General features: G+C 41.2%; 1 pseudogene; it reads left to right on the forward strand.

Moving 5' to 3' along the window:
- The first annotated feature begins 5,914 nt into the window (after positions 1-5,914).
- LOC147458037 (uncharacterized) lies at positions 5,915-6,404 on the forward strand (annotated as a pseudogene).
- Positions 6,405-8,689: the final 2,285 nt, after the last annotated feature.

Genomic DNA, 8,689 nt, shown 5'->3' on the forward strand with positions numbered 1-8,689 from the left:
CTTAAAGACAAGAAGCTGTGCATGCAAACAAGAGTCAATGAGTCAAAGGAATCGTCAACTAACCCCAGTGACTGCAACAGCCATTCATAGAACCCAACCACAGGAGGCATCAGAAGAGTAGCAAGACCTGTTGAGTCACATCACTACTCAGCTTGAAAGTTTATCCGTTCATTTGGTGCAGCAAGGGCATGCACTTGTCAGGAATCTATAGCAAGGGAGAGGACAACGAAGGCAAAACCAAGAATACCACTATTACAATTGCGGGGAAGACAACCATGGCATGTATTACTGCCCATATCCGAGAAGGCAGAACTTCAATAGAGGAGGAAGACAGAATCAGATCTCTCCACCAAGGGCGAGACCACCACCACCCAGGCAACCAGCCCCACCTGTTCAAATCCCACCACCAGCCGTGCAACCACAGCTAGTCCCACCAGTTCAAGTCCTACAGCCACCAATGCAATCACTGTCACAATCACCACTTACACTCATCCTATGCCCACCACCAATTGGTACCCGCACACCAAGTGTCATTGGTCTTGCAAAAGAGGTCAAGATGAAGATAACAGAAGAAGGGTTAAGCGAGAAGTTTTTTCAAAGGACTGAAGCAGTGGAACAAGATATTAAAGAATCAAAAGATGCTACCCCAGTAAGGGAGGTAAGTCAAGAAAATTGTGTTACAAATGTGAGAACATCTCTAAACCTGGATGAAATAGGCACCAAAGAGATCAATCTCCAGCATTGGGTAGTAAGGATAAAAAGGTGTAAAGTGTTGATCAAGCCTCGTCAGAGTAAGAGGAATGCAAAGAGCATAGAAGATACAAGAGAAGAGGAAGACCAGCCTGCTAGCAAGGCTTTGCAAAAAATGGACAACGTATCAAGCAAAGGGGAGGGCTTTGAAAATGGAAGCCTGTGCACCAGCATAGGCCAAGAACAGTGTAGCAAGTTGAAGGCATCCTGCATCAAGGAAGTTTCACCAGAGGACCGTAACGAAGAGGTAGGTATGAACGAAGGTTTGGAGCTGGACATTATTACAAAGGCTTGGCAGCTGAGCAAGACTTTATTGTGTAGTGTCATAGACTTAGAGATGGGTAATGCCTCTAGTCTACTGAAAGGTGTTATAAACTTGGAGATGGGTAATGCCTCCAGTTTATGTGAGGATGTTTAGAGTAAGTTTGATGATCAACATGTTGCCAACCTTTTAAGTATGTTCCAGAATCCTCCACAACGCAGCATTGTGTTTGCATGGGATGCATCAGACCTATGGCTATGGTTAGTCACTAGAACATATAGAGGTAAGATAAGCATGGAGATTAAAGTTAAGGAGCCATGGATAGACAAAAGGATGATAGAATGCAAGAATGAAGGACTCATCCCCAATTTGGTGCAATTTTTTCCAAATAGTGCATCCTCTCTTTGGAGAGAGGTAAGTGGATTACGCTTGTATTTAAGGCGCAAGGTAGGTGGCTTACTATCAACATTAGAAAAGACGATTGACATGTTTGAGCACACCCAAGAGAAGCATGATATGCTTGCAGGTTTTTCCAGTTGCGACAGTAAGAAAGATCTTGAAGACAAATGGAGCTCACCACACCAACAAGGCGGCCATATATGGTGGATTCTTAACACACTCTTGGGAATCATAATTTTCAGTTTTGCCTTTGCAAGAGCCAAGATGCTCATTTCTCCTCTCGCTGCTTATGGTTACAAATTTGGTCCCATTTGGCATGCACATTTGGCATACAAGTTCGGACACTGCAGATAATGATCCTATTCTTCACTTGGGATCCAGGAGGAAACTGGCAAAAAGTTCTGGAAACCATGGGCTTCCCATTTAATCAACCCACACTATTCCAAGGAGCAGGCTATCGCCCGGACATGTTGCAGATTCATGAATATCCCAGAAATCTCACCAATGGCCAAATGGAATGGCTAATGCAGAAGGCAACTCAATATCGGCTCCTATAGATCAGCGGAAGAAGAATCAAAGTCAGGGCTAGAGACATGAATGCCTCTAGCCAAAAGGGAGGGCTAATGATAGCCGATTTTTGAAAATCAAGAAAAAGAAAGAAAAAAGGTTTATCTTTCCTCTGCCCGAAGCACGACAACACCACCGGAAGGCTCAAAAAATCCTCGGTCAATCGATGAGCCACAAATTCTCTCTCTCTTTTCCCTACCACCGCCAGGACCCATGCCGCCCAAGGTGAAAGCATAGAATGGTGTCTAAATACTTGGTGTCCATGGACACCAAGTATGATGCTATGGATGGCACCATAGCTGGGCTTTTAAGTCAATAATTTTTAAAAGAATATAGGTAAGATAACTGACTTCACGACTCCACTACTCAGATTGAAAGACATGGAGCGGTTAGCACGCGTGGACCTCTCCCTCTCTCTCCCTTTCTCTATCTCTCTCTCTCTCTCTCTCTCTCTCTCTCTCTCAGATGGCCTCCAATGCCTATCTCCATCTCTCTCTCTCTCTCTCTCTCTCTCCTACTCTCCTGTTTAGAATATGGATGATGGAGACTCTCTTCCTCTCGCTTTGGTTCCAGCTCACACCTCCTCACAAGCAGCAATGGAGCTTCTTGAACTCAACAATGCAGCACAAATGGATTTCAGTTCACTATTACAATCAGGAAGTTTTGTACGACTTCATTCATTTCAAACTACTACAGACTGTTCCAGGATGGTGGACGACGGATTTTATGACGAGGCACATGGAATAGACACCATTCATACGCAGGTGCACTCCAAGAGAAAGGCTTGTCTAAATGAGGATGAAATTATTGCAGTGGGAAGTATGAAGCACAGTCTAAAGGTGAGTACAGAAAGCGATGTCGTGCAAGAAAGAAAGTACAGCCAAGCGTCAACATTGGAGCGGAAGATTGTCATAGGGAATATTTTCATAGGGAGGATGTCGATGTACACACAAAGGAAGACAAGAAGCAACATACTATTCAGAATATTGTTCAGCACATTGTGAGACAGTTGCATAGTTACGGGAAAGAAGATAAGAATGCAATTCTTCAAGGTGTCTTCAATGATGATAGAATCTTGCCATTCTGTGAAGATTTGTATCTTATTGCAATTGGCCTTATTTCTGCACTCAAGGTCTCCTTACAGAAATTGAAGATTCTAGAATCAGCTTGACGAGATGTTTTTAAAATGAAGCACATTCAGCGTGCTGGTGAATGGATTACTGCATGATAATGGGATCCAAGGTAGAGGTGTTACTCTACATAAAGTGGCAAAGCTATTAAATGTTCATCCAAGGAATTTGTATTCAGCTTTGGGTAGACTTGAGAGTGATCCTATGTCAAGTACGTCGAGGTTCGACTTATGAAAAAGGAAGTTTGGAAATGCTGGGTCCTTATCGGAGGAATTGAAGCAGACAATTATTACATTTTGGATAGAGCACAGTAGGGTGTCTCCAAACAAGAAAGATATTTTTCGGAAACGATTGGGCAGAAAAAATTATCAAGAGCATCCCATACACTTACTTGATGAATCTCAGGTAAACATGTCTCATTCTTACAATGAATAACTCTCAAGTGAAACATCTCACTCTTATGAATAGCTACCCATTGGGTGTTATGGAGTTGTGTACATCCTACTATATGTGATATGTAGCCAAGTAATGTGTCAAGATAGTCCATTGTCTCTACCTATGCTATTATGTGTGCTATATTGCACAAGTGTAGCCCAATGTCCTTGTCTATGCTATAAGTGTGCCATGTAAAAGGACTCTATTGTAGTAAGATAGCAACATGTGTGCTATACAGTAAAGGTGTGTGTAAGAATAGCACAATGTTCTTGTCTATGATATGATGTGTGGTATGTGAAAGAGCTATATTACATATTGAGAGCACTATGTGTGCCATATAGCGTTAGTGTGTGTAATAAGAGGCCAATCTCCCTATCTATGCTATTATGTCATAGTATTTCTTGCAGTATGAGTGCTATATAGCATAACTATGTGTAATAATAGCCCGATGGTCCTGTCTATGCTATTATGTGTGCTATGTAGCAGGACTCTATCAGAGTATGACAACATCATGTCTGCTATATAGCACACATGTGTGTATAATAGCACAATATACCTATCTATGGTATTATGTGTGCTATCAGATTTTATAACATTATGAGAGCACTGTGTGCTACATGGCAGATGTTAGTGTAATAGTAGCACGATATCCATGTCTATCCTATTATGTGTGCTATGCAGAGTGTGATATGTGTAATAATAGCACAATATCCTTGTCTATGCTCTTTTGTGTGTTATGTAGAAGAACTGTGTTATAACATGAGAGCACTATGTGTGCTATATAGCAGACGTGTGTGATGTGTTTGTAATAACAACTAAAAATCCCTATCTATGCTATTATGTGTTATATAACAAAATTGAGCATGTAATGAAAGCTGAGTTATCTATCTATTCTATTATCTGTGCTATGTAGCATAGCTATATGTATTTATACCAATGCATCTGTAGCTATGCTATTATGTGTGGTGATATATAGCAAAATGTAATTCTAATGCATTTTTTTTTTCAAGCAGACAGAGTATTTATTGAAGTTTAAAGATAGCCACCCACATGTGAAAATTGGGTAAAGGTCCTTTGAGAAGCTGAAGCCTTGGTTCGTGCGAAAGTTGAAAGATCAAAATACTTGCTATTGTGTTTATCATATCAAACTGATGTATCTCAAAGATGCGTTTAATGTTATGCGCTCATCTGATTTTGGTTTTCATGGGAGGTCATGCACATGTAAATGCAATGTTTGCAAATCAGATGGGGTGAATGCACAATGCCTTGCTGTTGAGCACTCGTTTTCAGGGATCACGAAGTTGTGGGAATCATGCGTATGTACAAAGGCTGAGGGGGATATGTTCCATAAACACACCTGCTTGATGGGCCAATGCAAAAACTGTGGTGTGGAAAAGCTCAGCCTTTGTCCATGAGAACGTGCAGAGATGACAAAGACAGTTCCACTGCAAGTCTTCGAGGACATTAAGGTTCAAACTAAGCATGGTCTAAGTAAGAAAAAGATGTTTTCACTTAAACAGGTGGCTTTAAGTGAGCTGACAGGGAGGATAAAAGACGACATCATAATCTTCATCGAGCACAATTTCACTTACAGATGGCAGGCACATCAATACAGAGGATGTTTGAAGGTGTTTCCTTCAGATACCATTTTATCTGTAGTAGACTTTGCTGAAAATTACTCGTTCAAAGAGCAAAATGAAGTACAATCCATGCATTGGCATACAGATCAATGCACCATCCTTGTTCACATAACGTACATGCGTGACAAAATGAAGATGACAGTATTATCAAGCATATGCATTTCTACATCTCCGATGATAGGCAACATGATACGCTATTTGTCCAGCATTGTTTTCTTCTTTGTGATCAGTGGCTTAAAGACCAGGGGCTGAATTTCAAGAAGAACTAGGTGTGGTTAGATGGTGGAGCCTCGCAATTCAAGGCTGCAAGGCCATTTTACTTTGTTGCTAGATATTACCAACTAACAGGTATAGAGATGACATGGAATTTTTTTGGCTCTGGCCATGGCAAGGGGGAGCATGATGCGTTGGCGCTGTGATAAAGAGAGCCCTTACACATGAACAACTCAAGAGCAATGGAGTTGTTCTTAGGAAAAGCTGCAGACGTGGTTGCATTTTTGACGAGAACAATGTCCAATGCTGCATGTAGCTCTTATGCACAATCCACTAAGGCAGGTCCTACTATAAACATGAAATTTTGGCTAGTCAAAGAGACAGAAGTAGACAGGTCTAATCTATGGGGTTGTGAGAGAGTACTAGGATCTCGATCACTCCATTGCATTTCACGCTTTTGTCATCATGATCCTACTCAATTAAGGACTAGGCGGCTTTCTTGTTTTTGTGATGCTTGCATGAAGGGACATTGGAGGACTTGTTCCAGCAAATCATATGTAGGCAAGTGGAGACATAAGGCATTGAAGCCACTCTCTGAGGTAGCAGAAGAGACTGAGGTACCAGAAGATGAAGCTGCAATGTTTGAGGGATCCCAAGATATGCTGAGTGAGTATCTCATTGAAGGTGATAACTTTGCAGTCAATGCAGACGCTGGCAATGCAGAAGGTGTAGAGTTCTTTCTTTTGAGATGTACAAAGAGAAAATGGATGATAGATTGCATCTTAAGAGATAAGTGGAAAAAAAAATGTGATAAAAACACTTATGTTGTCATGGGACCCAAATCACTACACTCTACTTGATGATAGGGGAGTTACTAACCTCTACTCTCACCTTGTTCGGGCAATCAAGTTTGACATGCCTTTGGTAGATGCTACCTCAAAGACATATTATTTATCTTCGGAACTACATGAAACCATTTACAATGCCATGCCCTATGAAGCAGCATGATACCTATTTAACATGCTTATATTGTGTTCTATATAGCCTTCACCATTCAGTACCTCCTTACACATGTCCATTGTGCTATGTATCACATAGCACACAACCACACAAAGCACATAGCATAGAATCACACACATTTTAGATAATGAGGTTGCTATTGTGAACATGTTGCACCTTGAAAAAAGTTAGCCAAGATATTTTTCGGAAACGATTTGGGAAGAAAACATTATCAAGAGCATCCCATTCACTTTCTTGATGAATCTCAGGTAAACATGTCTCATTCTTACAATCATCTCACTCTTATGAATAGCTACCCATTGGGTGTTATGGAGTTGTGTACATGCTACTATATGTGATATGTAGCCAAGTAATGTGTCAAGATAGTCCATTGTCTCTACCTAGGCTATTATGTGTGCTATATTTCACAAGTGTGTGTAATAATAGCCCAATGCCCCTATCTATGCTATAAAAGGACTCTATTGTAGTAAGATAGCAACATGTGTGCTATACAGTAAAAGTGTGTGTATCACATAGCACAATGTTCATGTCTATGATATGATGTGTGGTATGTGAAAGAGCTATATTACATATTGAGAGCACTATGTGTGCCATATAGCGTAAGTGTGTGTAATAAGAGGCCAATCTCCCTATCTATGCTATTATGTCATAGTATTTCTTGTAGTATGAGTGCTATATAGCATAACTATGTGTAATAATAGCCCGATGGTCCTGTCTATGCTATTATGTGTGCCATGTAGCAGGACTCTATCAGAGTATGACAACATCTTATCACCAAAATAAAATTACATCATATCACCAAAATAAAATCACAGCATTCAATCATTAAGTTTAGAGAACTTTGAACAGGTCAGTTTTTTGTATAGTAATCGCAAGTACATTCAGTGTGAAAAATGCTATATACATGATTCCATAACCACAATCAACCTTCCCTACATACTTCTCGTTGACTTCTATAGTGGTTGATGACACGAGCAGACACTATGTCCGAAGGATTTTCAAACTGGTTCATCTTTGCATAAGCATTAGGGCTGGGTGAGATTGTCCACTTGACTAACCAAGGGAACAATGTGCTAACCAAGTAAATTGGGGAGACTGACAAATATCTGCTGGTTCAAATAAAGCAGGACAGACCCAAGTCCCAAGAGGGTTGAGCAGACACTTGTAGAGTGTGTCATCCACCACCAGTATATTATCAAAGTTGAACTTAGGATGGTGCTTCCAAAAGTCTTTCAAACACTTGAAAAATATGGGCTTTGCGTTATCTCTACATGGAGGGATCCCAGGAACTTCATTTAGATTGAAGCTGGCCTCTCTACACCCCTCTTGATCGATAATATCGAGGAAATTTTTTTTGTTCAGCCTAGGAAAGCATGCACTCAAAGCAAGTGCTAGATTGTCTTGGGTCATGCAGCTCCATAGTGCAATTTGTGGTCTTTGCAGCAGTGCATGCAAAAATATTGATGCCTTGGGCCTGACCACATATTCAAATTGCATCTTTCCTGTAGCATTTGGCCCAGTGACTACCTGATAGCTTGATCTTTCCCAATCAGGAGTACTGCTTCTCGCTATTCCTTTGTAGAAGGAGACCTTATACCTCCTTATGAGAAGCCCATTCACATCCAGTATGATGCATAAATTGTCCCTTCTCTTCTTGTCCTCAAAAGACACAGGAGGCAGTGCAACAATCTGTAGTGGTATTACCACAAGACACGGCCTCTCTTGCCTCTCATATTCATGTCCATTTTTGGCCTCTTTATCAACATTCTTTGTACCTGCCTCATTTGTATTTGTAGTAGCAGCCGCTCGACTCATAGGGACCTCTGGACTTTTACCTTTGGTATTCCCAACAATGGGATCTGTACAAGACTCATTTGTATCATGTGCAACTGCCTCTTTCGTGTCCACAACAACCATGAAATGTTCTCCCATTGCCTCTCTCAATTGATCTGCTCTATCAGTGGGCACCTCTATGCCTTTCCCTGCCTCATTGTTTTGCTCTATACATGCCTCAATTGTATTATGTGTATTTTCATCTTTCATGTCCGTAGCAGCCACGAGAACTTCTCCCATTGCCTCTCCCGATTGAGCTGCTCTGTCACCTGCCTCAGCTGTGTTGGCAGAAGCCACGACACCACCGTTACCCACTGCTGAGCCTATTCCAGGTACTCTCTTAGTGAGGTCCTCCTCACCCAATCCTCCCATATCTTCAACAACGGCATTTGTACCCTTTGCCTCCTCTGCATCAACAATGTCATCAGCTGCATCAGTTG

Source organism: Adiantum capillus-veneris, chromosome 5 (assembly GCF_014529385.1).
Source record: "Adiantum capillus-veneris isolate H3 chromosome 5, ASM1452938v2, whole genome shotgun sequence".
Taxonomy (NCBI): Eukaryota; Viridiplantae; Streptophyta; class Polypodiopsida; order Polypodiales; family Pteridaceae; genus Adiantum; species Adiantum capillus-veneris.